The sequence below is a fragment of the Microtus oregoni genome, unplaced genomic scaffold, assembly GCF_018167655.1.
Source record: "Microtus oregoni isolate MIOR12 unplaced genomic scaffold, Mior012 000054F_ref0000373, whole genome shotgun sequence".
Classification (NCBI taxonomy): Eukaryota; Metazoa; Chordata; class Mammalia; order Rodentia; family Cricetidae; genus Microtus; species Microtus oregoni.
In genome coordinates, this window is record NW_024543830.1 from 4637941 (window position 1) to 4663296 (window position 25356).

At 47.2% G+C, this 25356-nt stretch overlaps 1 protein-coding gene across 3 annotated transcripts in view; it reads left to right on the forward strand.

Moving 5' to 3' along the window:
* The first annotated feature begins 6826 nt into the window (after positions 1 to 6826).
* Positions 6827 to 25356, forward strand: part of Pdzk1 (PDZ domain containing 1) — a 42682-nt gene continuing 24152 nt past the window's right edge. Inside the window, exon 1 of one of the 3 annotated variants that reach the window (XM_041637945.1) lies at positions 6827 to 6906. The gene's annotated coding sequence lies outside the window, so the exon portion shown is untranslated. Of the gene's footprint in view, positions 6907 to 13641; positions 13666 to 16548; positions 16629 to 25356 lie in introns of those variants that run through there. The other 2 variants (XM_041637946.1, XM_041637944.1) reach the window with 2 other exon arrangements.

The window sequence follows — 25356 nt, forward strand, 5'->3', positions numbered from 1 at the left end:
CCAAAGAGACACCGTCTCTTAGGTTGAACATCAGGCTATGAAGCAATGGACCCAACAGAAGTAGCCCAGCCTCAGGGAGAGAGATCTGTCTCCCAGAAAGATTCCACAGGCTTCTAATAAAATGTCAGACGGCCTTATGGGACACAACCAAAGCTCAGACAAGGATGCATCGATGGTGGGCAGAACCACACTTTGATGGGACTGCTTTGGTCCTCTATTTATATTATTTTAAAGGATATATTTTTATTTCATGTGTATCCCTGGAACTGGAGTTATAGCCAGTTGTGAGATTCCAGGTGGGTGCTGGGAACCACACCCAGGTATTCTATAGGAACAACAACTGTGTTTAACCATGGAACCATCTCTCCAGTCTCTGGGCCCTCTATTTAAACTTAAAGTTCACTTCAGGACCCCAAGGATGGACTTTAAGAGGTCACTGGATCTCTTTGTTCCTTTCCCCAATGAATAAAACTCCATTTTCTGAATTTTCATATCAAGTTGGCTGTTTTAACTGACTTCTTAGGGGTACAGGCTGTGAGCCTAAGTCTGGTGACACTGCTGTTTGTGATGGGGAGAGTCTTCTGTTTTGTGTTGATTTCATTGGTTAAATAAAGAGACTGCCTTGGCCCTTTAATACGACAGAAAATTAGGTAGGCGGAGTAAACAGAACAGAATGCTGGGAGAAAGAAGCTGAGTCAAGGAATCGCCATGATTCTCCTACTGGACACAGATGCAGGTTAAGATCTTCCCTGGTAAGACACCTCGTGGTGTTACAGGGATATTAGAAATGGGTTAGATAAATATGTAAGAGCAAGGCAATAAGAGCCTGGAACTAATGGGCCAGGCAGTGTTTAAAAGAGTACAGTTTCTGTGTAATTATTTCAGGGCATAAGCTAGCCATGTGAGCAGCCGGGTGCTGGGGACGCAGCCCCGCTGCTCCTATTACAACACTGTTGTGATATTGCTTGAAAATGGTTTCTTTCCTCCCTCTCTTTTTCCCTCCCTCCCTCCCTCCTTTTCTCCTCCTCCTTTTCTCCTCCTCCTCCTTCTTCTTCATAAGGTCTCACTAAGTAGCTTTGGCTGGCCTTGAACTCACAGAGATCCGCCTGCCTCGCTTCTCTAGTGCTGGGATCAAAGGCATGCGCCACCACTAAGGCTCCATATCTTGCATCCTTGTTTCATTCCCTCTAGTGGTGTATAGCTCATTCCCTTTGTCTGTGGGTATCAATTGTAGATAGCTCTTGGTTAGGGTTGGGACCCTGTGTCCACGTCCCCGCTCAGTGCTAGGACCTCTGCTTGCTTGAGCCTATGCAGGTTGTGCATGCTGACACAGTCTTCTTGTATCTGGAATACACTGTTCCATATGGTTTTTCAAATGGCCTTCTGTTAATTGTCCCTCCCCATGCTTCCTCCCATTCCCTCTCCATTCAATCCTCCTAGTCTAGTTTCCCCTTTGTCTCTTATTCCTTTTTTAAATTTCTTTTTAAGTTGTTTTTATTGACCTATATATTTTTCTCCACTCCCCTCCTTTCCTCTCCCCATCCCTTCTACCCTCTCACATGATCCCATGCTCCCAATTTACTCAGGAGATCTTGTATTTTTCTACTTCCCACCTAGCTTAGATCCATGTATGTTTCTCTTAGAGTTCTCATTGTTGTCTAGGTTCTCTGGGATTGTTAAATACAGATTGATTTCCTTTGCTTTATGTCTAAAAGCCACTTATGAGTGAGCACATACTATATTTGTCTTTCTGGGTTTTTGTTACCTTACTGAATATGTTTTCTAGTTCCATCCATTTGCCTGAAAATTTCAAATTGTTGTTTTTTTTTTTCTGCTGTGTAGTACCCCATTGTGTAAATGTACCACATTTTCCTTGTCCATTCTTTAATCGAGGGGCATCTAGGTTGTTTCCAGGTTCTGGTTATGACAAATAATGCTGCTATGAACATAGATGAACACATATCCATGTGGTATGATTGAGCATCCTTTGGGTATAGAACCAAAAGTGGTATTGCTGGGGCTTGAGGTAGGTTGTTTCCTAATTTTCTAAGAAAGCGCCATACTGATGTTCAAAGGGGCTAAAGCAGTTTGCACTCCCACCAGCAATGGAGGAGTGTTCCCTTGACCCCACATCCTCTCCAATATAAGCTGTCATCAGTGGTTTTGATCTTAGCCATTCTTACAGCTGTGAGATAGAATCTCAGAGTTGTTTTGATTTGTATTTCTCTGATGGCTAAGGATGTTGAGCATTTCCTTAAGTGTCTTTCAGCCATTTTAGATTCCTCTGTTGAGAGTTCTATGTTTAGGTCTGTACCCCATTTTTTTTTTTGGATTATTTGTTCTTTTGATGACTAGTTTCTTGAGTTCTTTGTAAATTTTGGAGGTCAGTCCTCTGTCTGATGTGGGGTTAGTGAAAATTTTTCTTCCCATTCAGTAGGCTGTTGTTTTGTCTTGTTGACCATGTCCTTTGCTTTATAGAAGCTTCTCAGTTTCATGTGGTCCCATTTATTAATTGTTGCTCTCAGTATCTGTGAGGCTGGGGTTATATTCAGGAGGTGGTCTCCTATGCCAATATGTTCAAGTATATCTCCCACTTTCTCCTCTATGAGGTACAGTATGGTTGGCTGTATGTTGAGGTCTTTGATCCATTTGGACTTGAGTTTTGTGCATAACAACAGATGTGGATCTATTTTTATTCTCTACATGTTGATACCTAGTTACACCAGCACCATTCACTGAATATACTTTCTTTTTTCAATTTTATATTTTTCTTCTTTGTCAAAAATCAGGTATTTATGGGTGTGTGGATTGATACGGTGATTGAAAGTTATGTGGGTATAGTAGTCTGGGCTGGCATCCGTGATCTCTTAATGTCTGCATAACACTTGACCAGGACCTTCTGGTTTTCATTGTTTCCATTGAAAAGTCAGGTGTAATTCTGATAGGTCTGCCTTTATATGTTACTTAACCTTTTTCTTTTGCAGCTATTAATATTCTTTCTTTATTCTGTATATTTAGTGTTTTTCTTACTATGTGCCGCGGGGACTTTTTTTCCCCCCAGTCTACTTGGTATTCTGTAAGCTTCTTGTATCTTCATAGGCATTTCTTTATTAGGTTCTTTCTTAGGTTGGGAAAGTTTTCTTCTGTGATTTTGTTAAATATATTTTCTGTGCTTTTGAGTTGGACTTCTCCTTCTTCTATCCCTATTATTCTTAGGTTTGGTCTTTTCATGGTATCTCATATTTCCTGAATATTTTGTGTTAAGCTTTTGTTAGATTTAATGTTTTCTTTGACTAGTGAGTCTATTTCCTGTATTGTATCTTCAGCGCTTGAGATTCTCTCTTCCATCTCTTGTATTCTGCTGTTCATGCTTGCATTTGTGGTTCCTGATCATTTTTTCATAATTTTCTTTTCTATAATATCCTCAGTTTGTGTTTTCTTTATTGTCTCTATTTCGGTTTTCATGTCTTGAATAGTTTCTTTCATCTGTTTAATTGTTTTTTCTTGGTTTTCTTTAAGGGATTTGTTGATTTCTTCCATTTTTTTGTTTTTCTTTTCTTTCATTTCTTTGAGGGGATTTTTCATTTCCTCCTTAAGCTCCTCAAACATTCTCCTAAAGTTATTTTTTAGGTCATTTTCTTCTGCTTCATCTATATTTGGTTCTTCAAGTTTTGCTTTTTTTTAAAAAAAAATATTTATTTATTTATTATGCATACAATATTCTGTCTGTGTGTATGGCTGCAGGCCAGAAGAGGGCACCAGACCCCATTACAGATGGTTGTGAGCCACCATGTGGTTGCTGGAAATTGAACTCAGGACCTTAGAAGAAGCAGGCAATGTTCTTAACCCCTGAGCCATCTCTCCTGTCCCAAGGGCCACTAGTTTTTATTGGTGTTGTGATGCTCTTTGTGGTGTTGAGTGTGTTCTTACCTTGTCTACTCATCTTTTCCTCTGATTGGTGTAGCTGTGTCTCTGGTGATCAATCTTCCAGGTGCCAGATGGTTGCTCCTCGTGGTGCAGTCAGGGCTATGGTTCCAGTTACTCTGGAGGTCACCTGGTGCTCCTGGAGGTGGCTCAGTGCTATTAGGGGTTGCTCTGTGATCCTGGGGGTCATTTGGGCCTCTCTCAGAAAGGTTGCTTGGCTGGGGCTGATCCCACTGAGGTTGTTGCCTTGAGCCTGTTCCTGGGGAGGTCCCTGGGTTGGGCCTGCTCCCTTGGATGTCCCTGACTTGCGCTTGTTCTCACAGAGGTCTCTGGCTGGAGCCTGCTCTCTCTGCGGTTGCCCCCTTGTACCTGCTCCTGTGGAGGTCCCTTTGTCTCTTATTCTATTTCCCTTTCCTCTGGAGTTCCCCTCCTCTCCTCTAGTCCCTTACTAGCTAACTGACCTCTGGCTATTCGATTGTAGCACACATAGTGAAGACTTAAAAGCTAACAACATCCACATTGTAAGAGAAAATTTACAATATTTCTCCTTTTGAGTCTGGTTCACCTCATTCAGAATAACTTTTCCAGCTCCATCCATTTCCCTGCAATTTTCATTTTCCTAGCATCTGAACAATATGGCACTGTGTAAATGTATGACATTTTCATTATCCGCTCACCAGCTGACGGGCATTAGGGTGCTTTGCATTTCCGGGCATTATGAATAGAGACGCACTGAAATCGGGTGGGGAAACGTCTCTGTAGTTCACCTGATAACCTTTGAAGAATTTCTCAGTTAGTGCTGAAAACCTCTTCCTCAAGTTAACTTCCTAGCCCCCTTGGACTTCTGAGCATGAGTCCTAATTCTGCTGAGGGCTCACGGGCCGCGTTTGTGGTTGATGGGTGACTAAGTCACAACTTAAGGGTCAGACCGTGCGGGTTTCTGCCCCACCTCACCACTTTACTGTATGATTATGATTTGGGGCAGGTCATCCAAGTTTTCTGAATTTCCCTCACCTTTAGAATTGGCATAATAATTGATATTCAGATAATTGAGACAAAGCCTGGGAGCCAGTGAGCCTGGTCCTCAGCAGGGGAAGTCTTCAGTGTGTGTCGGCTGTTATAATTACTTCATTTCATTGTTTACTCTAGAGCCAACCAAATCTCTGAAGAAATTAATCATTCTCAACCTAGGCACGGCAGGCACATACCTGTAATCTTAGCACTAAGATTATTCAAGTGAATTCAAGAGGACCTGGGCTATAAAGTGTAACAAACCCAAAACAAACAAAATAAGAACTTAATCTTTCTCCCTAATGTTTCTTCTTCGGAGGTTAAATATCTCTAGCTCTTTTGATTATGTCCTGTGGTTTTGTTTTCTTCAGAGCTGGGGACTGAGCTTCTAGCCTTCTGCACAGGAACGTGTTTGACCATTGAGCCATCGGCACAGCCCAGTGGCTTTAATGTCGTCGTTCCCTTGTAATTCTCCTGTGGGCAGAGTCCGGATTGCCATGCTCCCTTGATAATTGCAGGAGCTCTCAGCTGCCTCCTGTCTTCCTTTTGTTACTGCTCCCAAAGAGCCCCAAGTTAATCTCCACACCTCAGACTCATAAACAGCAAGGATACTAGAGTCTGTCCAGCCAATACTTTTGGGAGGAAATGCTGCTGTTCTGAGTTGTTTGCCCTCACGGCTCCCTTGACTGACTCCGTGAAAGGCTCAGATTGTGCCTGTGTGCTTGCGCGCACGCGCGTGTGCGTTGGCGCGTTTGCGTGTGCGCTTACGCCAAGCAGAGCTCCCACTACCATGTACTGCTTTGATGGTGATGGGCAGTGACCGAGGAAGCCATGGGCTAGACTGGGCAGAGGGGATGGAAGAGTCTGGCAGGAGATGTGAGGATTTCCGTAGAAAAGAGTGACCTGCTATGCTGGCACAGCTTTCTGGAAGGAAACCAATCCTCGGGGCCAGAGGGCAATTGCATCAAAGCAGTGCGGGTATTTCATCCCCACCCCGCCCCCGTCTCTGTTGGGCTGTAGCCCAGAGTTCTCGGTTAGGGAAGACAAGGAGGGAGCCAGGACTGTGTCACTGTAGAGACAAGGATGGCAGACTCAGGCATTTGGGTAGTGGGCTGACCGAGGAGGCCGTGAAAAGACTGTCTCCGCCTCATTTCTAGTCTCCAGTCTGTACTGAATGGTTCACCAAGAATTTGGACCTCAAGTTCTGTGCTTTTAAGCTAGAAGGCAGAGCATCTTCCTAACACTGTGGTGTCCTGGACAGTCTGTGTTTTCCTTCTGGACCACAGAGGGTACCAGGTCCCGTTCTAATTAGACCTCTCGCTGAACGGAGATCAGCACGTGGAGGCTGTCTCAGCGGCTCAGCCCCCCACCCCCACTGAATACTTAAAGGTCACTCGAGTTTTTCCACAATGTCTCTGCCTGGTGGCAGAAGTGGGCACAGTGAGTTCTGCCGGAAGGATGAGTGGACTCTGCAGCCCTCACTATTGCAAAGCCAGATTCTGCTCTGAGGATAGAGACTTGCTTCTCACCAACTCAGGGCCACACTGTTTCCTCATACTAAGGTAAGAACATGTAAGCTCATTCACCCACGTCTGCTCACTGCCTCCTGAGCCTGGCCCAGCCTACCCTGTGAATACGAGGGTACCCTCTCAGGCTCCTTCCAAACTCTGTCCTTAAAGGAGCCGGGGAAACTGGTCTCCTGTACTTGTGGGTTCTCATCTTCTCGCAAGCCAGGAGTCCTTAGTCTCCTGATGCTGAATACCTCGGATTCAGGATTTATTACTTTACTCTCCAGGACTTTTCCTGTGTGATCCTGGTGAAAGGAAAGTCAGGATCCAGTCCAGGGTTCACCGTGAGGGTGAGGGCAGACCATCCTGCAGTTGGTGCAGAGGCTGTACCCCGCTCTCCTTACCAGACCAGATGCCACATCCTCAGGCTCCGGAGGAAGAGTGCCCCTGGCGCCCAATTAAAGTAAGAACTGATTTTTTTTCTAGTACATTAGACTTTTTTTTTTTTTTTTTTTTTTTTGGTTTTTCGAAACAAGGTTTCAGGCTGGCCTCGAACTCACAGAGATCATCCTGAGTCTGCCTCCCGAGTGCTGGGATTAAAGGCGTGCGCCACCACCGCCTGGCTAGACTTATCTTTTATCTACTATATTTTATTCTGTGGTGCTAGAGATAGAGCCTCATGCAGGCTAGGCAGGCGCTCTACCGCTGAACAATACTCCCAGAGCTCTTTGATTGACCGACTCCCTACACTGCCCAGATTGCCTTACGCTTGCTGTGTAACCCAGGCAGGCCCTGATCTGGAAATCTTCCTCCACATCCTGAGTGGAGACTACAGGTGTGGGTTGTCACCTTCTTACCCTGGCCTGAGCACGCCAAAAAGAACAGCCACAGCTGAGTTGTTTTCTGTAACGCCGGGGGTGCCAGGAGCCCTCATGGAGGCCATACTTTGAAAGAAGGTTTCTCTGTGTAACAGCCCTGGCTGTCCTGGAACTTGCTTTGTAGACCAGGCTGGCCTCGAACTCACTGAAATCCCCCTGCTTCTGCCTCCCAAGTGCTGGGATTACAGGCGTGTGCCACCACTGCCCAGCCACGAGGGATGGCTTCTTTGAAGTCAAGCCAGAGGTGGGCCACTTTGCCTCTGGTAGGGTGTCCCAGCCTCTCAGAACTTTTTCTGCTGTTCTCTTGTCCCTGCCTAGCCTGTCCCTGTAGGGCAGTGGCTCTCAGCTAGTGGGTCATGACCCCTTTCATGGGGGTCGCATGTTAGATATTTACATTACGATGCATAAATTACAGTTATGAAGTAACAACAAAAACAATTTTGTGGTTGGGGGGGTCACCACAACATGAGAAACTGTATTAAAGGGTCGCAGTGTTAGGAAGGTTGAGACCACTGCTCTAGGGGCTCTTGAGAAACTGGATCTATAAGATGGAATCCAGGTCACTCACAGTCCCTGTGTCCCTCAGAAAAGTAGGCAGAGACCCTTAAAACCTATATTTCAAAAGTGTGATGTTGGTACATTCAGGAGCCTAGAGCATGGAGATATATATATATATATATATATATATATATATATATATATATTCTTGCTCTGTCCCATAGTTTACCTTTGGTGGAAGCAGACTCTGTGTTCTGACCTCTCAGTTGGGCAAAGGGAGATAGATGGTTTGGCATTTCAGAGCTCTGGCTGTTCTTCTAAAAGTCCCGAATTTGATTTCCAGCACCTCCATGGTGCCTTACAACTGTCTATATTCCAGTCCCAAGGGATCCAACATCCTCTTCCGGCCTCTGGAGGTCCTGCACGCATGCAGTGCACAGACACGCATGCTGGCAAACACCCACTTTTAGAAAATAAAAGTGAAGAAAAGAAGTCTTCCACAGACAACTTACAAGTTTTACCAACTCATAGCTCTCCAGGGGTCCTCAGGCCTATTCTGGCCTGAAACCTGTTTCCTATAAACACTAGAAAATTCTGGTCAGCAACCATATGGGCCCTCAACGTATACCACGGCAGAGAGGGATGGCGTTGTCCCACGTGCCGCCCATCAACCCACACAGCTGTAAAATATTTATCTCCGTTCTGCATCTGGACCCTGGCCTAATAAATTCCTCTAAAGGTATGCAGCCTACGTGGCCAGCTTCTGTAGATGTTAGGGGAGGCCAGGAACGCAGAGGCAAAGGGAGAGTTATTACGCTGACTCAGGACAGGGACAGAGGACAGCAGGATCTAAAACGTTAGGGTTGGAGTAAGTTAATGAGCTACTAAAAAGTAATGCGGGACAATCAAATGTTGAAGCTGAAGTAAAAGCGGGGGGGGGGGGGTCTCTCAGGTCCCCTGTGGCCAAGTTGACTTGTGTTGCGGAGAGAGAGCATTCATTGGCTGTCGAAACAGATGCGCTGGCCTTCAGCCGCCACATCTCTGGTTAAATCACTTCATCTCTCTGAGTCTTTGTTTCATGGTCAAAAACTGAGGCATCTGAACATGAATAACAAAAACGGCTTTTTAAAAACGGGGCAGGGACTCTAAATAGATATTTCTGTAAAGAGGTGTACAACCGGCCAGGAAGCAGATGAAAAGACGACGATGCTATAGGCATCAGTCGTTCGGGAAATGCAAATGAATTGTTACACACATCAGGATGATGAGTTCAACACAATAAACAAACCAACAAGTTAGGTGAAGGTTTATGAGGATATGAGAACCTTTGTGTCGCTACTGGCGAAGAAGCAGAGTGGGTACGGCCATTATGGGAAATAGTGTGGGGTTGGTGAGATGGCTCAGTGGGCGGAGGTGTTGGAGTTCTATACCAGGAGCCCCAGAGTCGAAGGAAGAAATTGATTTCCTCTGACCTCCACGCATGCATACACACACACGATTAAAAATAACAAAATAAATCTGAAAAAAGTTTATCCTTGCTAGGCATGATGGCTTTTAAATCCCAGCACTAGGGAGGCAGAGGAGGTGGATCTCTGTGAGTTCAAGGCCAACCGGGTCTACAGAGCAAGCTGCAAGACAGTCAGCACTACACAGAGAGACACTGTCTCAAAAACAACAAACAAACAAACAAACGAAACTCTACTTGTTTCCTAACCTCGTGGTCAAGCATGAATTCAGACAAAACAAGGGGTGAGCCATCAGCCCCAGGAAACCAGCCAAGGAGCCTGAATCTCAGGGGCCTCCCGGAAATCAGACGAACATCCTAGCCACCAGTCAGGCAGCCTGCAACACTGCCCCATGTTCAGATACTATCTAAATGGAATGTTATAATAGTATTAAATATTAATATTAAATGACAGTAAAGCACACATATCAACTTGGCTGAATCTCACAAATATTTGATTGAAAAAAATAAAACATACACATACGTTTGTATGAAAAAAGTCTAGCTCCTTTGTCTTCAGTTTTTGTCGTGAATCAACTATTTGTATATGTTTGGAGCTGTTTTGGGGCTTTCTAGTTTATTTCATTCTAGTTTATTCCTTTGCCTACCTGGTCCCCAAATGCCACCATTTACTACATGGTTTTGGTATCTAGTCAAAGAAACTCCTTCCTGAGTACTGGTATTTAAAAACAATTTTACGTCTCTCTGTGTGTACATGTGCATGCATATGTACAGACACATGTGCAGGTGTGAGCATGGCCTGCAAGTGGGGTCAGAGGGCACTCCGTGGACTTGTTTCTCTCCTTCCACCTTCTGGGTTTCGGGGATTGAACTCTGGTCTTCAGGCTTGAATGGAAACCACTTTCACTGGCAGAGCCATCTCATTGGCTCCCTTCCTTATGGTTATTTTTATTTCCAAAACTAGCTTATCCAGGTTCTGCCAGCAAATGAGGGAAATTTCTTTCACTGGAAATGCCAATATCTATCTATCTATCGATCGATCTATCGATCTATTATCATCTATCTATCTATCGATCTATCTATCTATCATCTATCTATCATCTATTTATCATCTATCTATTATCATCTATCTATCATCTATCTATCTATCTATCTATCTATCTATCTATCTATTATCTACCTATCATCTATCTACCATCTATCATTTATCTAGTAGGTTTGGAGAGAACTGGCGTCTTTATGTTATTCATGGATTTCCATCTCCATGATATCTTAGAGTTTTCCAAATATAACAGAATATCAACCCCAGCTTCTGGGGCATCAGAGCAGAGTCAGGGGTCCTGGCCCCAGGACAGTTGCTCCAGTCTTGAGAAGCTTCACTTGCCCACCCTAACAGCTGCAGGACTATTACCAATCTTTGTACGTGACCCAGCGAGGGAAGCATTAGGAAATAGTGAAAGGTGTTTTTAGCTTTGTGTTTCCGACCAGTGGCACAGGATACTGAGCTGCCAATAGGCAGGGTACCATTCACGGTGTCCCAAACATCACCGTGTGCTTCTAGCCCATCCATTCTCATACATGTTGCTACACTGTGCGCTCAGAAGTAAGAGGACTGATTCTTTCAAACATGAAGCAGCCCTGTGCCCTGAATGTTTACTAGATCTGGATGGCTATAAAAGTCTTCTTGGAAGCTGGAAAGGTGGCTGAGTGGCTAAGAGTACTGGCTACTTTTCCAGAGGACTTGGGTTCAATTCCCAGTACCCACAGGGTGGCTCACAACTGTCTGTAACTCCAGACAGTTCCAAGGGATCTGGTGTTCTCTTCTAGACTCGCTGGGAACCAGTATGCATGCGGTACATAGACGCACACCCGGGCAAAACACCCATATAAATAAATAAAGTTAAAAAAATAAATCTAAAAGAAAACACAAGTCTCTGTCCTTGAGGAACTGATATTCTGGCAGGAGGGACAAAGGGATCAAACAACACAATACTCAAGTCTGAGGACAAAATGGAGCTCAATGAAGAGACCAGGAGGGCAACGAGAAGATGGCTGCCTCAGCCCAGATTCTGGGGAGAAAAAAAAGAAAGTTCTTTGGCAAATTCCTAGTCACAGACCTGCTTTGGATGAGGGGTGGAGAGTGAGGTGCTGGGGTTGAGGATACCTCACACGAAGTCTTTCCTTAACGGAAGCAGCCAGGTAAGCAGTGAACACGGATTGTAGGTGGAAGATTTTTTTACCTTACCTTTCTTCTGCCTGAGCGAAGATAAAGCCTCCAGCTGGAGAGAACAAACCAAAGAAGAAACCATTAACGACTTAATTAGGATTCAATGTTGTATCTTCTTGATGCCAAAGCCCCGGCTGGGCTATGGCTCAGAATTAAGAGCATTGGCCTAGCACAGTAAGGCCTTAGGTTCCATGGCCCGGATTTTGAGAAACAAAACTCAAAACCACCCCTACATCCTATGCTGCAGCCTGTACTCATAGCTTCTTACCTGCAGGACTCTAGAGACAAACCAGAGCTTACACTGCATTATCCTCAAGTGTGAGCTGCAGGGTGTGCATGCGTGTGTGCATGGTGTGTGTGTGTTAAAGCCCAGCAGATTTAGCTGGGCAGTGGTGGCGCACACCTTTAAACCCAGCACTCTGGAGGCAGAGGCAGATGGATCTCTGAGTTCGAGGTCTATAGAGTGAGTTCCAGGACAGCCAAGGATACTCAAAGAGACCTTGTCTCAAGAAACAAACAATGCCCCCCCCCCCGCCCCCTCGCCTCACCAAGCAGATTTAGGATCACCGAATCCTGAAGTTGGAAATGACCCAGGAAATCCCAACTTGTCTCTGTACAGTAGAGAACGCCTCCTAGAAAAGCAATAGATCGTCATCTGCCCCCCCCCCCCATCCCTACCCACTCAAATACAACTAGGGAAGGTGTAGAAGAGGAGGCAGAAGGCTCTCCCGACCGCAGGCCTTATTACCGCTGTAAAGGACTCAGTTAAGAAGATAGGGCGGAGTCCAAGGCTGGCCCCTCAGTCCTCCTGGGCAGGTGACCCTGGGCAGGATTATTAAACAGATGAACCTCAGCTTTCTTATCTAGAGATGAGTGTCATGTCATGTGATGAGGGCTGAGGCGAGTAATGAATGTAAGACCTTGAGGGGCACATAAGAGATAACCCTACGAGAGCTATAGATCTATAGTGAAGAACTTATGCTGTTCTTGCGTTACTCAGGTCAAAAATCAAAATTTTGTAATTGTTATTGTGTGTGTCCTGCGTTCCACCCATAACACTGTAAGAAAGAGAATCAGCCCAGATCAAACATCTGGAATCTGGCAAGTCAGAGTTTCAACTTGGGGGTTCAGATCCTAAATGTACAGCACCCTGATGCTTTGAAAGTTATATTAGCGGTCAAGAGAATATGGCCTAAAGATGGAAGGCAGCTGGGTCTGATGGAGTGACTCTGATGCTGGCCAGTTTCAAATGCTACCCACTGGCTTCGGTCACACATGGCTTGAGGGCAAAGCCAAGACTCAGGGCAAACTAATGGCTGGCTCGTCATGAGTGGAGAGAGGCGAGGCTACCCGGTCCACAGCCTAGGGCTTGCTTTGTCTCCTGCCCTGGATTAGGAGTGTGGGCTGGGAATCCAGGTGAGGATGGTTTGTGTGGGTGGGGTTGATAGAGATCAGCTGCTGCACGGCACCAGCCCACAGGGGAACTTGTGAAAACGCTGTCCACTGCCCGGCTGCCTTCCTGAGAGGCTGCAGAGTGTGGAGAGGAGTTCAGGTATCAGCCAGCGGGAGACAGGAGGGTGCTGGCTTTGCTGCTGCTGACCCCAGCAAGCAGGCAAGTGCGGGCACAGTGGGAGGCAGGACCGGTAAACAGGGGCTTTATCAGCCTGCTGGTGGCTTCCTGGGCAGGAGGTGCAGTGCCCTGCTCTCAGGATGGCCTCAGAAGGTGGCTGGTGATGATCCCCAACTCTGACCCTGGGCTAGGGGCAGTGGGATTCCTACTGGGATTGGGGATTAGCTGGGTATGACCCAGACCTCTGTTCATTGAATAGAACTGGAAAGGCAGAGGCACCTCCTCCCCAGATGCCCTTCCTCACCTCTGCTCCCCACTTTGTTGTCCTGAGGGAGCACAGATAAGCCCTCCTACTCCCCACATTATTAGGCTGGGGTGGGGGCAGGGCTTCTTTTGGCTGAAGGATCTTGAGGGTTTCCAGCTGGCAGGGAGCAGGACAGAGGTCGCTTGAACTCAGACCACACGTCCCTGTTAAATACATCAGCTTTTAAATCAATCTTTGTCCAAAGTCCAGTAAGTTCCAAGACTAGTAGTGTTAGCAGCAGAGAGAATTCCTAGTGGCCCGGTGGCTCCCTCTCTCATAGGTAAGAATGGCTTCTGGAACCTGCCATCTGGCCTGAGATGCTGTTTCCTTTTTCTTTTTCCTAGCAAGTGACTTTGGGGAGGGGTTGAGGCCCTTGGTGGTGGCAGGAGGGCAAGTGTAGGGGTGCAGACTGTCTCCTGGGGTTTCTCAGCTCTTTTTGCTGGGGTTGTGAGGGCTAGTTAGGCTCTACCTAACTCATCAATGTGAGCTGCTCACTTTCCTGGGGTTGTACGAGATGGGGTGACGGAGGTTTGGGGAGTGTTGTATAAGATGCACAGCCAAGAGAGAAACCACAGACCTCATAGGCCCAGGAACTTTTTTCCTGAGACCACCACTCAAGCCTTTTGGGTGTAAGGGCAGCTAGTCCTTAAACTTACTGGCTCGTCAAAATAAACGCCGCCTCTCTGCCTCCCAGGCCAGTGCTTAATCCTTTACCGTGAGGAAAGCCACTGATTCCTGGGCTGGTTGAGTGGAAATTCAGGTCCTTCAGTCTCCCTCTGGGGCATCTCTCAGTCTCGGTGTCTTGGGTGAACCTGAAATGTCTGTGTTACTCTGACGTTCCCCCAGATTCTTCTGTGTGTAGGCATTTTGGGAGGAACTCATTTCCGGAGCATCAGGACCTCTCCCTAGGGGCCCACTAATTCTGAAGATTGCTGGTCCACAACTATATCTATAAAGACTCTCACGGGGGCTTTGGTGTAGAAAGTGTCATCCTGTATCCATAAGTGACAGGGCCCTGACTGCTTTAGGCCACGGTTTGACTAGTCTTTCCTGTACAAACAAATCAGGGACTTTGAATTTATGTGTTATGGCCGAGCACACTGTTCTCATAATTGACTCTTGTGTGGTCCCTGCCGTATGGGCTTGTTGTTGCTGTTGTGAGTCCTAGGCCACTTGGTAGGCAGCTGCTGCTCACCCGAGGGAGGGAGCACAGGTCTGGGAAACCAGGGGCTAAGGTGTTAGATCATTGATCACAGGTCATTAGATACATGCCTTGCCTCAATTTCGTTATTTGTTGAAGGAAAGTTGGGCATCATTTCCCAAGGGTTGTTCTGAAAATAAAATTATAAACGTGAATGTGTCTGAGGGACTTGACAGTCCAAATCTAAGATGCCTACTCTTCAGATGAGTGTATCCAACTGAGCCGTGGAGTAGCGGGAAGCGGCATCCATGCAGTTTGCTGGAGACCTTGTATGAGACTTTTGGCGTCACTGAGTCTGTTTTCTTACCCCAAACTAAAAAGAGTTGACACTTGGTGTTGGCTAAGGCCTTTTCCATATAAGGGGATTTGTGCTTTGAAGGTGGGCTCCTTGTGACTTGAGGATGAATTCAAATGCTACCTTCCAAGAAGGACTTCCAAAACCCAGCCTCCCTCCATCTCGTCATGATCTCGTATTACTCCATAGCACCTGTCGTCTGAGATCATTGCTACCTGCTGTGTTCCCAGTTCTTGGGACAGTTCCTGACTCAGAATAGATGCTTACATGTTTGGGTGGAGGGAAGGGAGCTGGGTCGTGGGTTGTTTTCGTCAGCTATTCCTGGGGAGAGGAGGCTGAGGAACTTGGACTCCCCGTCAGGCTGTCTGAACGTGGAAATGGACCTCTCCACTCACGTCTTAGTTTAAACGACTCACAGTGAAAAAAAAAAAAAAAAAAAAAAAAGAAGATGGGCGAGAGGAGACGGAGGTAGACAGGATTCCCTCAAGCTCCTCAGCGAGTCCTTTCCTTGGTTCTTCAGGAGAGACCACCACCCAGCTCTCCTTAATCTTCTTGCCCGGTTGGCATTCTAGACAAGTGGTTAAGAGTACGGTGGTGGCACACACCTTTAATCTCAGCACCTGGGAGGCAGAGGCAGGCAGATCTCTTGAGTTCGAGGCCAGCCTGGGCTACAGGGTGAGTTCCAGGACAGCCAGGGCTGCACAGAAAAACCCTTGTCTAGGGTGCAGGGAGTGAAGAGCGCAGGCATTGGGACCAGGTGCGATGTGGGTGTTACTCTGAGTCTCTGTTTCTTTCTCACATGTGTATGGTGGGGCCCAGTTCTTAGCTGTGGGGAAACTTAAATGTTCAATGCATCTTACATGCCATATCATGATGTCTTTAGTTCCCCTGTTCTGTGTGCGATTCCAGAGAACACAGGACGCCTGGCAGTGACAAGAGGTTTGTGGTAGGAAGGATGACGTCTTGCCTACTTAATAGCTGCTGTGAGGTTTCTCTATGTTTGAAACAACCAATACCTGAGCCTGGGCCAGAAACAAATAACTGTACTTATAAAGCTGAGTGGAACCGTAGAAACCAAAAGTTAAAAACAAAACAAACAAACAAAAACAACAGAAACATCATCTCCCACACCAGCAACCCAAACAGGACTAGCTCATGGGATTCCCACCAGCTGTACAGAATACCTATGGAGCATGAAGATACCACAAGGAGCTTCCTACTCCACAGGCAGCTTATCTTGACGGGGATGCTGATGCAAACGACTGAAATGGCATCTGTAATCTTTAGGCCTGAGTCCAGGGCACTTCACTGTCTAACCTGACCTGTTTTCTTTCCTTTTTCCTGAATTTGCACTGAGGTGATTCTGAAACATTCGCTGTTCCATGAAGACATGTGTGCTCTTCTGCCTGGAGACTTATTGCTCCTTCCACTCTACCTACAAGATCCCAAAGCACAGTGTAGCCTCTGAGGCTGGGAAGTAAAAGGAGTCCAGACCTCACATCCGAGTCTAGGCTCGGCATATCTAACCAGCTGAAACCAACTTAGCCATCTAGAGTCTCTCCCACTCCACGAGAAATGACTCGTTAGGTTTCATCCCGTACTCAGAAGTAGCAAGTAGCTATAGAAAGGATTCAATACGTGTTTAACAACAGCACACTTTTCACTCTTAGCTGCTGTATCGGTGCTCGTAGGTGTGTTTTGTGACTCTCTCCACTGGATTCTCCACTGGATTCTGGGCTCTCTGGAGGTAGGACAATGTCTTGTCTAATTTCAGTTGAGCCTGACACCTGCCTCATTGTGGGTGCTAAATGTACCTTGATGGACATAAAGAAGGTGCTTAAGGAGGCGGGGTGACCTACAGAATATGCTAGTCATGCAAGGACTTGAATGTTGACCTGGACCTGGGAAGGTCCTGAATTCATCCGCATGGAAAAAGTGTTTAGTTAGCACCTCCTATAAACGGGTAGTCAGCACTGGGGAAGGGAACCCAGGCAGAGCCTGTGGCATGAGCAAAGGGCAGGCTGGGCGTGGGTGGTCATGCAGAGACCAGTTTTGTTTTTCCTGAGGAGCAGCCGAGGGTAGTGAGATAACTAGAACCTGGGTCCTCTGAAGGAGCAACACATGCTTGATGCCTCAGCAGGAATCTCTACTTTTGGTTTTTTTTTTTTTGTTTGTTTGTTTTTTTTTTTGTTTTTGTTTTTCGAGACAGGGTTTCTCTGTGGCTTTGGAGCCTGTCCTGGAACTAGCTCTGTAGACCAGGCTGGTCTCGAACTCACAGAGATCCGCCTGCCTCTGCCTCCCGAGTGCTGGGATTAAAGGCGTGCGCCACCATCGCCCGGCTAGGAATCTCTACTTTTGAAGACTGGTCAGAAAGTTTATCTAGAGGCAGGAGGACTCCACTAATAGATCAGGCATATGGAAAATGTAAGGGAGTAGAAAAGCAAGTATAGGAACTGGGTAGTGCCCTCACCCAGCATACACTAGCCCCTGGACCTGGTCCCCAGTGCCACATAAACCAGGTGTGGCTGTACACACCTGTGGTTGCTAGTCAGGTAAAAGCAAAAGAGTCTGCAGCTGAAGGTAAGGTTTACGACTGGGCTGCATGAGATCCTGCACCAAGACAAGCGTGGCACTGCTTTTGGGAGAAACCCTCATTGCAGCTGACCTCCAGGAGGCCTTAGCTGTTTCGGGTACTAGTCCCATCAACAGTGCGAGGGCACCCTCTCTCATGTTCTCACAATTTTAACTCCACCTCTCTCCCAGCCCCTGAAACTCTTAGGTAAGCAATTAAATTGTGGAGGGCATTGAACTCCCAGACTGGAGTCCTGCCTACCATACAGTACAAAATATCATTTATGGAGCCTGCGGTACGGAGGATACTAGGTACCGGCAGATCAAATGACCTTTGATAAAAGAAATTTTATTCTTTATCATAAAAGACAGATAAAAATTACTTCCTGGGCCTGTCATCACTATTCTCTAGATAATTCTCCATGGAATGCCTCCATGAATTCTTTGCATTTTAAAACTATCCCCAGCTAAGACCAAATAGCAACTGTCACAATGGGGAGGGACAGTTAGCAAAACTATGTTTTAGGGCCTCCCTTTCCCTTCTGTTTTGGTGTTGCTTTTCAAAGCAGGAGCCCTGGTGGCCTAAGATCTGCCACCTGCATCAAAATCTTTTTTTTGGATTTTTTCGAGACAGGGTTTCTCCGTAGCTTTTGGTTCCTGTCCTGGAACTAGCTCTTGTAGACCAGGCTGGCCTCGAACTCACAGAGATCCGCCTGCCTCTGCCTCCCTAGTGCTGGGATTAAAGGCGTGTGCCACCACTGCCCGGCCTGCACCAAAATCTTAAGCTGTGCTCTAGGTGAGTGGTTTTTGAAGGATGAAATCTCTTGCTTGCCAGAGATCCTCTTGTCAGTGTCAGCTGAGCTACAGTACGCCTCCTTCCTTTTTCTTTAAAAGTTTGCTTATGGGCTGGAGAGATGGCTCAGAGGTTAAGAGTACTGGCTGCTCTTCCAGAGGTCCTGAGTTCAATTCCCAGCAACCAAATGGTGGCTCGCAACCATCTGTACTGAGATCTGGCGCCCTGCTCTGGTGTGCAGGCATACATTGAGGCAGAATGTTGTATACATAATAAATAAATAAATATTTAAAAAAAAGTTTGCTTATGTTTCGTGTATGGGCATTCTGCCTGCATGTATGTGCATGCACTGTGTATGTGCCTGGTTGCCAATGGGACTCAGAAGGCGTTAATTGAATTACAGATGGTTGTGAGTCACATGTGGGTGCTGGGACTGAACTCGGGTCCTCTGCAAGAACAGCAAGAACTGTTAACTGCTGAGGTGTCTCTCCAGCCCCCCACCATGATTTCATTTAATGTCCTTAGCAGAAGCAGCCTGTGCGAGGCTCTGCCAGAGGGGGATGTGGTTGTCTGGGCAGGAAGCCCTTTGCCAGGGTTGACCACATCGGGAATTCACAGCCTGTCTGCAATTTTGGACTTAACCCCCACATGCCCACCAACTATATTTTTTCTAACAGAAGTCTAGTGACTTCTACTTTTTCGGGTCACATAGGTGTATGCAGATGCAAGGACGAGTGATCTTCTCAGGTACGCGTCGGCTGCTGCACCCGGTTTAACTTCGTGGGAGTGTTAGCTCCCTTCTCACTGATGTGCACAGGTTTTCTGACAGTCATGGAGGTCAGTGAAGGTAAATCAGGGCTAGATTCGATGTGGCCAGATAGGCCCTGCTTCCCCCACCCGCTTCTGCCTCAGTGAGACGGACAATTGGTTCGATCATGCTTCTGTCCTGGGTTATATCATGGAGGACCCTTCTACAGGCTCAGTGACCAGGTTAAACATTATTCACCAGCTGACCTGTGAGCCCTTATCTTTCGGTAAAACTGCTTCCTGAAGCAGGTGTTTATATAGGTGCCTTTGGGGAGACGCTCTGCTCTCCCTGGAATTCTATCACACAATTGATTTCTAATTACTGTTAGATAAGATGCAGGTGAGACCCGGTACGTGTGACTCATAGGAGGGCATTTCCACGCTCATGTAAAATTCCTGCCACACCCAGACCAGCAAACACGCAAAGAAGGCAGTCCTTAGGGCTGTCATTCCTGAGCCCATTGCTGGCCGGAGCCCACATTTTCCCACCTATAGGCAGAGTTCCTGTTGATCCTACGTTCTTTATCAAATCTTTGGAAATTTGATGATGCTTTCTGGTTGAGTGGACCCATTCCCTGAGTACTCCCTGGTGACCATGGTCCACACGTGGCCCAGATAGCAGTGTAGAAAGTAGGGTTTCAGTCACTCCAGCTCCTCCATCCTTGGGCTCTGCAGGTCCCTGGTTGTTGTCTTCTACTTTGAGCTCATATGTTCTGGCTGGGACTATGCTGAGAACTTCAGCTCAGTCTGGAGGCTCTGCTGGAGCCTTTGATACACAGACTGACAAATACTCCCAGGTCAGGGTGAGTCTCAGCATTGTCTGAGCGGTTCACTGGGAAGAGAACCTTAGCTCTTCCCAGCGGCTAAGGTTAGCTTTGTAGAGACTATAAGGAGAACCTCTGGCTTTGCCAGATGATCATGGTGCCTGCTCATTCTCCAGTCCCCATTCTCCCCAACAGCAAATGCCGTTGTGTTGGGTGTCGGGTCTCCCACCAGAGGTCAGGGCTAATGGCTTCTGTGGCACGGACATCCTTGCTCTAGACTCTGTGCTCCGGAGATTTTAACATCATCTGGAGCGCCACTGTCTCCATCAAGGGTACCACTATCTTCACCTACATCCTCACGGTTAGCAAGAGGTGACCTGGGATTCAAAACTAGATAGATCTAGGTTTAACTCGGCTCCTTCCTAATGTGCTTTACCCAAGTAGAATGTCGTGTGGAGGTGGAGAGAAAAGCACACATTATTATCTGCGCATGGCTGTGGCGATGGGCTCCCTGGACAGGAACTAGGCTGTTCTAAGGGACCTTCATGACCTCTCAATCACTCCTACCTCAAGTTTGGTGTCTGTATTTGGGCATTTCTGGCTTGTTCTTAGGTTCCCAAAATGGGTACAAATTAAGAGTTCCCTGTTGAAGCTGTGTGTTGCCTTTAAGGCCAGCAGTTGGGAAGCAGGTACGTGCAGGTGGATCCCTAAGTCCAAGGACAGCCTAGACTACACAATAAAGTTCTGTCTCTGAAAAGGTTCCCTATTGAATTGAAAATACATTCAATCCTTTCCTCCCACTAACTACTGACAAAAAAAAAAAATCAATTGAATCAATCCCTTAAATCACCAACAGCAAGTTGATTCCTTGGAAAAGAATGATGGCGCTGGGACTTAGGGAACATCCGTTCCCGGGCTTTCCTACCTGTGCCTTTAGGCACAGTGGGGCTGGCTTTTCTGTTTCCATAAACCTTAGGGGAAAGGGTTTGGTCATTTGTCCTGGACATCTCCTTATTCACTTAGAGAATACCGCCTTAGGTTGCCCTTCCTCCCCATCTTCCTGCTCCCACTTTCCTGGTTCTTCCTCACCCCTTCTAGTTCACATTGGTTCTGCCCTCTACCACCCTGCTCTGGGCTGATCCTCAGGCTAGAATCCTCACCAGCCAGCCTCCTGCTTTTAAAAGTCAAACCCCAGCTAGGGTGAAAGATACTCTTAGTTCTGTCATTTTTCTTTATGCTGGTGGCCATGTCCAAGAACCCCGGCATGACAAGCTAGTGTTGCATTGCTGGCCGGCACCCCCATCCCTTCCCTGCTCCTGGCGTCCATTATGGTGAAAACGCCAATGCTCACCGAACTGCATTTTCTATATAGGATCCATGATTATTTAAACCTGTTTCCTGGTTCCCTACAGTGAAGTAATACTGCTTGTGACATTCCAGACATGGTTGCACAGGCTGCCAACCCACGGGCTCTGTTTGGTTGGGTTTTCCATGTTCTTTCTTAAAAGTTTGAGACGGATGCAAAATCTTTAAAAACGGGAGCATTTTATACAAACCTAGACTTGCAGAGTCCTCTGAGAGATGGGCAGGTTTAGCTCGCCATGTCTTCCCTCGTGGTGGCTGTCTGCCCAGCCATAGTCTTCTCTGGATTATCTGTTTGACCCCATTGTGTATCTTGATGTGACACTTTGGCTTCACATTCCCAAAGTTCCCGATTTTCTACCTCTCCAGCTACTTCTCAGGATGGATTGAAATGGTCTCTGTCATCTTCATTATCCGCCCCGCTTCCCCCGTACCCTACTTCTCTTTGTTCACTGGCAGAGTATTCTGTCTCATCAGAGCTAACTCACTTCCTGTGTTCTCCATATCATCCCTCATGCTGACAATTTTCTTAAAATGGGAGCAGCTGGGGCTGGAGAGATGGATCACCGGTTAAGAACACTGATTGCTCATCCGGAGGATTTGAGTTCGATTCCCAGCACCCATACGGCGGCTCATAGCCATCTGTATCTGCAGTCACAGGGGATCTGACACCCATTTCTGGGCTTCAAGAGCACTGCGTGAACGTGGTGTACAGATAGACACACATGCAGGTAGAACACCCTTCCATATAAAAATAAAAAATTAAAAAAATACATTTGAAAACAGTGGGCTGAACATGGTGACACATGCCTTTAATCCCAGTTCTAGGAAGGCAGGGATAAGCAGGTCAAGGTCAGCCTGGTCTACCTAGTGAGTTTTAGGCTAGCCAAGGCTACGTGAGACCTTGTCTCAGAACAACAGCAACAACGAAAGGGAGCAAGTGTCAGCTTCTTTCCCGGCTGCCATTGTTCTGCTCCGACTGTCTCTGTTGTCTGTGTCTCTGTTCAGTACCCTTGTGCTTCTCTGGCCTTTTTGGTGTCTCAGCTTGGTGGCCTTCCCTGGGTTTGTTCTTGGCATCATTTGGCATTGGTATGTGTCTGAGGTTAGAATTCCTCTCAGCATGGCACCATAGCCTGGGCTTTCTGCTGAATTTTTTGCTAGGAATTCCCTGATGCTTTATCCTAATCTCTCTTCCTGTCACAGTCTCCCCATGGGGCTTCACTTGGCAAACCCACGCAGACCGCCCTGGAGTAGGACTCTGGTTCCAGTCACCAGAGCTACCAGAGCTGTGCCCCTGATTTAAACCCACCGCAACCCTACTTTGCTATCCCGTTCCTCAATTGTACCATCGTATTTCTATGGAACAAGGTCTCACTATGCAGCTCAGGCTGGCCACAAACGCTTATACTCTTCCTGATAAGCCTTCCGAACATGGCTATCACAACTGTGTGTCACCGTGCCTGTCAAACTGTGGCATGCTGGTGAACCTTGAGTCTTCCCTCAGGAGGCAGGTGACAGGGCTGCTGTAATAGAATTCTAAGGAGTGTCAGCAGGGAGCAGGGGAGAAGAGTGTGGCCTGGGTACCACGTGCTCATTCCCGCAGCTCCTCCTTGCAAGCTGTCCTGGCAGGGGACGCATTGTGATACCTCATTGTTGTTGCACCTGCTCTGTCTGATGCCATCTCAGCGTGGAGAAATACGAAGGGACAGGGTTGAATGAATGCAGCCGATTGCTTAGGTCCGCCACCCGCCCCTTTCTGTGACAACCATTCTGTTGCCAGTTTCTAGGCCAAGGCAGGCCCTTATCGCCTCTGTGATCACTGCAACAGCCTCTCCTGGCCTGCCTCCAGGGTGTCTGCTCCAATCCACTCCACCAAATCCGTCCTGAGCCCAACTCTAACCTTACTGTCTCTCTGTTTAAACACACCGAGTGGGCCCTGAGCCATCAGGCCACGGCCAGATACCGTGGGCTGGACATGAAGTTCTTCCATGTCTGCCACCGGCAAGCTCTCTTTGGTTTGATTTTGAGCTCCTCCTTAAGCATGCCCACGGACTTTCCCATGGCCTGGTAAGCAGACCACTCTCTGTCTGAAACAGCCTCCCTCTACCTCGGATGCCACTGAAATCTTGGCCATCTGTTGTCAAAGCCAAATCCTCATTAATTCATGAAGTATTCCTTAATTTGTCCCAAGGTGTAGCTCTTACACATGTATACTTTGTTTGTAGTGGTAAACATTATTTTTTCTTTTCCTTTTATTTCGTGTGTATGGTTATTTTGCCTGCATATATGTCTATGTGCCACATGCATGTCTGGGGTCCATGGACACCAGGAGAGTATGTCAGATCCCCTGGAACTGGAGCTACAGGTAGTTGTGAACCATCATGTGCTGGGAATTGAACCCCAGATCCTCTGCGTGCACAGCCAGTGAGTGCTCTGAACTACTGAGTCATCTCTCCAGCCTCTGGGAATTATCTCTGTGGCAGCCATTTCCTGTGGCCTAACTGATCCCGAAGTCCCTTGAGAACTGGGGCTTTTATATGTTAGTATAGGGTGGACATGGTGCAATCACATGACTTGGGTGTAGGGTAGTGAGTTCTCTTGATGTTTAGTGGAAAACTGAAGGGGTTACATTCGCCATTCTAGACAGACATCCCCTTCCTGAGCACGCTGACTGGAGGAGCTTTATGGAGGGGAAAGAGACTGGATGTGGCAAGAAGCTGAAGTAGGGCTACAGTGGTCAGTTTTCCTCAGGCTGGCTGGGTTTCTCAGACTTGAGTGCAGCTGGGTGAGGGAGGAGGCGTGTCCTTAGCTCCCCCTGCAACACAGGGTCTTAATACGTAACCCTATGTAGTGTGGAATGCCCTACACAGACTAGGTGACCTTCAACTCGGAGTTCTTCTTGCCTCTGCCTCCTGAGTGCTGGGATTAAAGGTGTGCACAACAAAGCCTGCCTAGCTCTTAAGGCAGTTAGGTTTGGGGCCAGCATCAGAATTCTATCAAAATCCAGAGGTTAAACATAGTTTTCAACTGTTTGATTCTATGTCTGCCTGACTCAGAACTGCTCGGAACTGTCAAGGGGGGAGGAAGACAACAGACCCGGACTGTAGGGTGCCTGCTCCTGCCACTGTGATCAGGCACGCACTCTAGACAGAGCTGGATCTTGAGGACTGCTAGGGTGACCAAGGGCCTCTCACAGCCAGACTGTCTCCAGGGCTTCTTAAGGGAGTAAAGGTGAGGGTGAGCTCTGGGTAACGTTAATAGTTCATCCAACCATGACATTCTTCTGTGACCCAGGAGAACTGTCCTTGAGGGGGAAAGGAGTCAAGCACCGTGGCGTCATTTCAAAGGCTAGTTTTGAATGTCTGCCTCAAAGTCTGTGCCCAAAGATGTGAGGTGGGGACTAAGTATCTATTTGTATGACTCTGTGCAGGTGATTCTAAAGGACAACTGGGATTGAGATCCAATTTGTGGGTGGCTGTGAGCCCTGAGATTGTACCCCATACCTGTCACCGAACCATTTAATCTTGTGTGTGTGTGTGTGTGTGTATGTGTGTGACTATTTCCCCTGCATGTACGTCTGAGTGTGTACCACACGCATGCCTGATGTCCTTGGAGGCCAGAAGAGGGCATCAGCTCCCCTGGAACGGGAGCTGCAGATGGTGTGAGCTGCCACGTGGGTGCTGGGAACTGAACCCAGGTCTTCTGGGAGAGCAGCCGTGTTCTTCACCACTGGGGCTTCTCTCTAGCCCAGCACTGGGTCTTCACAGGCATGATTTATTCCCATTAGTGACACCTGATGACCAGTGGGTTTATATAGCCTTGATTGCCCTGTCTCTCTCACAGATGGAGGCAGCTGGCATGTTTGGGTGGGGCTGGACAACTCCCAGGGGAGAGGAGAGGATGCTCTGACTCTTGATCTTAAGTCTCTAGGGCTTGCTACTTATACTTAGCTCCTTTCTTGGTAGAGCTTGGGCCTTGGGTTTGAACCTGAGCACCACCAAACAACAACAAAAGATCGCAAGTGTGGCGTTTGCCTTTAATCCCAGCACGCGGGAGGCAGAGGCTCACAGGAATTAGACAAAAAAATAGATTTTTCTTTTTGGCATGTAAGCACGTGTGCCGTGCACATGTATTGGTGTGTGCATATGGAGATGGGGTTAACCCTCGGTGATTTTTTT